The sequence below is a fragment of the Lathamus discolor genome, chromosome 4 (assembly GCF_037157495.1).
Source record: "Lathamus discolor isolate bLatDis1 chromosome 4, bLatDis1.hap1, whole genome shotgun sequence".
NCBI classification, from domain to species: Eukaryota; Metazoa; Chordata; class Aves; order Psittaciformes; family Psittacidae; genus Lathamus; species Lathamus discolor.
The window spans coordinates 56,008,212-56,012,469 of NC_088887.1; the positions used below are offsets into that span (position 1 = coordinate 56,008,212).

The 4,258-nt window shown below is 39.9% G+C and overlaps 1 non-coding gene across 1 annotated transcript; it reads left to right on the plus strand.

Moving 5' to 3' along the window:
• Positions 1 to 3,722: 3,722 nt before the first annotated feature.
• Positions 3,723 to 3,884, plus strand: LOC136014185 (U1 spliceosomal RNA). The gene has a single exon (XR_010612534.1). It is a non-coding gene; the product is annotated as a U1 spliceosomal RNA (small nuclear RNA).
• The last annotated feature ends 374 nt before the right edge of the window (positions 3,885 to 4,258 follow it).

Genomic DNA, 4,258 nt, shown 5'->3' on the forward strand with positions numbered 1-4,258 from the left:
TTTGGTTTATTGATTTTTCTGTTTATTGAAGACTCGCTGATTCAAACATACACACCTAAGCATACTTCGCACAATTTCAATTCTCTAAGTCCAGGGTCTGCTGCACTCACTCTTCATTGACATGTCTAAAGTAAGATGCAGTTGGGAACAAAGTACTGCTAGAAGGTGGTTGGCTCTCAACTGCAATTGCCTGTGAGCCCATGTCTTTTTTTACAGTGCCAAGGAAAACAACAAAAATTCAATAATATGTGTGTATTTGCAATAGCCTTCCCTCTGAAACCACTGCTAAGGCTTTTCTTCCACTGCCTTTTAGAGTGTAGGCAGTAGTCAGCCACCTGTGATTTAAATGAGCTTGTTTTCTGCTGCACTGGAATAGAACAAAGACAAGCTCCCACCACTGTTTTAGCTGAGGGGCACTAACAGAGGAGCCCAGGTGTAGGCATTGCAATTTCTGCATAGCTTTGCATACATTGCACAAAGAAGAGATTGCTAGCTCTTCACCCATTCAGTGTGAGGGAGAAGTAACATGAGAAGAAGGACCATTTACTGATTGTCACATAAGGCATCAAGATATGACTTAGACATAAACACAATCAGCAGCATCTGTAAGTATAGGTATGTACAGGTACGTAGGCAATATATACAGTCTTTTGTGAGTAGTAAGCAAATTATACTTTCATCTCTCATAATTTATTGACTCAAACTTTTTTATCATACTTGCACAAAACTTAGAAATAGATCTCTTTAAAACATCTTCTTTTCTGTTATCAGTTTGGACTTACTTGGATGTTTGCATCTATAGAATAACAATGGCTGCATTTACACAAGAAGACCCGACAACTGATATTATGCTGTAATTCATGGCATTTGCTTGTTTCTGTTGCACCCCACCATACTGGCTGACAGGTATAACCTTTAAATGATCCTTCAGCACATCCTTCTTTGTTTCTTCTGGCTCAGTTCAGAGCTGGAAACTAAGCTCCTACAGTCTTAAACTAACTCTGGCTGGATTAAGATCTGTTGTGTTCTTGTATTGACACATGGCAAATGGCACTCCTGTGACAGTCACAGTTTATGTCCTTCTTGGGTAATTTAGCATTTTAACCCCTTTCCTTATAGACTCAGCTTCTCTCTAGTGGCAGACTCTCTACAACATCTGACTATGCTAGTTTGTTACTTAAAATTCATACTTTGAAATAATTTAATGCGAACGACTCTTCTTTAAGCCATAGGACTTTAAGTAGCTTCCAGGGGCAAAGTCACTGTTCTGAGTGTGGATTATAGTTTCAGCTGGAAAATAAGTCTAGGATAAAAAAGTAATCTGTTTCTTTTTCCACATACTTCATGTTTTTCATACTTCATATCACTGCTGCCATAAAGAAAAAGAAGTCCTTGAAACACATACACTGGTACGTGTTATTAGGAAAATTATTTGATTCATTTCAAAAGTATGTTTCAAATGGCCTGTATCCTCCACCCAATGAAAGTTTTCATGTTCTGTTGATGCTTTTGTTTCAGTTTTATTACACCCAGCTTGCTTTCTCTGGAAATGCTTGCATGTTGCACATTTCCAGATACCTGATCTGAAACTGTTAAGTAGTTGCTACCAGTTTACTTGTAACTATGTGTCCTGGGTTCAGAAGTAGCAGTCATTTTTTTTTCCTTCTTAGTAGCTGGTGCAGTGCTGTGTTTTTGACTCTCAGCCTGGGAACAGCACTGATAACACTGGTGTTTTTCTTGCTGCTTAGTAATGTTTACTCTGACCAAGGACTTTCTGAGTCTCATGCTCTGCCAGGGAGGAGGGGAAGCCGGGAGGAAGGAGAGACAGGACACCAGACCCAAACTAGCCAAAGAAGTTTTCCATACCACATCATGTCATGCCCACTATGTAAACTGGGGGCAGTTACCCAGAAGGGTTAGATCACTGCTCAGGTCAGGCTGGGTATCGGTCGGCAGGTGGTGAGAAGTTGTATTCTCTTCCCTTGTTATTTCCCTTATCATTATTATCATTGGTGGTAGTGGCAGTGGTTTGTGTTATACCTTAGTTACTGGACTGCTCTTATCTCAACCCATGGGAGTTACATTCTTTCGATTCTCCTCCCCATCCCACCAGAGCCCGGGCGTGGAAGTAGGAGGAGTGACAGAGAGACTGTGTGGCTGACTGAGTTTAAACCATGACACTACCACAATGGAATTTCAGATCTTTAAATTGTCACAGTGTTAATTTAATTGTTCTTATTATTGTTTTTAATGTAGAAAAGTTAAGCAATTACAAAGAAGTCACTGGACTGTATGTTTTCACATTACTCCAATATATTGAGTAAAAAGGTATGTTTAGTGAAACTGACAAAGGCATGCTTAAACGGAGTTTAACAAGCAAGTGCTGTTCCATAACTTCTCAGCACATCTGTTACAAAACAATGGGAGGTAGATCACGTTCATGTAAATCTTCCGTCAATGCATTACTTGTAGAAGTATTAAATCTGAGGAAGGTACTTTCTACAAAGTAGAAATTGCAACTACCCCAACTGCCCCAAAAGATATTTCTTTTTAGACATGTTCAGATGACAGACAGCTTGGAAGCACTACTTCAGTTCAGTGTTGAAAGCTGCACTTATTGTGGTAAATCAAAAGTAATAACGCTAATGAAGAAACATCATAAAGGAGACTGAAAACAGACAGAGGAATTAGGATACCAGGTGCTTATACTTTCTTTGCCGTTTTTCTAACCGTGCAGCAGAATTTTACACAAGTAAACAGTTTTCTATGATTTGTGCTGTTTATTTCATGCAGGACCAACTAATTATGGGTATCTGTAGTCACAAAATCTTGTCAGAACAAATTCTGTATGAGCAGTGACTTGTGACACACAAACTTAGCATGTTCCCTGAGACAGTGCCATGAAGGGATCAGGGCAGGGAAAGGAGTCTTGTGAAGAAGAAAATCCTGTTCATCAGGGTTAGCTGTTATACTCCTGGAGATATATTTTATAAAATTCCTTCTTCTGCTTGTTAATAGCAAAGCTTGCTAATGAATTACCCTGCCACCTGTGTGAACAAATGGCAGTATATTATAAAAGACTATTATTGTTCCTCTAAGAAAAGATATGCCTTGTGCTTGTAGTTTCAGTTGATACTGAATATTTCCTGGAGCATGTCATATCCAGATTATGCCTGAAAACCATTTTCTGAATCAGTGAAAAGTATCAGACTGGAAAAATTTCATTTTACTTAACTCCCTAGCACTGACTTAATTCTTACTCACCAGGAATCCAATTTGTCTTGACGCAACATCTATTTCCAGTAAAGAGACCATCAGAAATGATGTTGCCAAGAAATGAAGACTGAACTGCAGTGTTGCATAAATTATTTTCCAGTTTACTTCTCAAAGTTTAGGGCAACGTACTTTCATTTTGTTTATATTATCTGTATGTAACTGTATGTTCTGAATTTATTTAAGATTCACTGGACCAGATTCACTATTTTACACCAATTTTTTTGAGCTCCCTCAGAACAACAAACCTGCCATGAATCTACTTATTTAACTAACTAGTTAAGACATGTCTATGAGGGTTTTATGCATATGGAATCATCAAAAACAGTAAAAGCACATGGGGAAATCTAGACCAGAATCCACTTACATTCAGGGCTAATTTCAAAGGCAAGACAATCCTATTATGCCTTACAAGGCATAAGTTTTGCCTTAAGGCATAAGTTTATGCCTTACTCACCTGGCAGAGGAGACAGCATGATCAAACAGGTGGTTTTCCCAGGGCAAGACTCGTCCCTTGCCCTCCAGGTGTGCTGACCATTGAGATTTCCCCAAATGTGGTAAACTCTACTGCATAGTTTGTGGTAGTGACGGACTGCATTTTTTATTGTTGGCTTGGTGGGGTTTTTTTCAGGTTGGTCAGAGAAGAGATTCAAAGCAGCCCTGCAGAGAAGGACTTGGGGGTGTTGGTCGATAAGAAAATGAACATGAACCGGCTTCAGTGTGCTCTCGCAGACCAGAAAGCCAACTGTACCCTGGGCTGCACGAAAAGGGTCATGACCAGCAGGTCGAAGGAGGTGATCCTGCCCCTCTACTCTGCTCTAGTGAGAGTATTATGTACTTGGAGTATTGTGCGCAGTTCTGGTGTCCTCAACATAAAAAGGACATGGAACTGTTGGAACAAGTCCAGAGGAGGGGCATGAGGATGATCAGGGGACTGGAGCACCTCCCGTATGAAGACAGGCTGAAAAAGTTTGGGTTGTTCAGC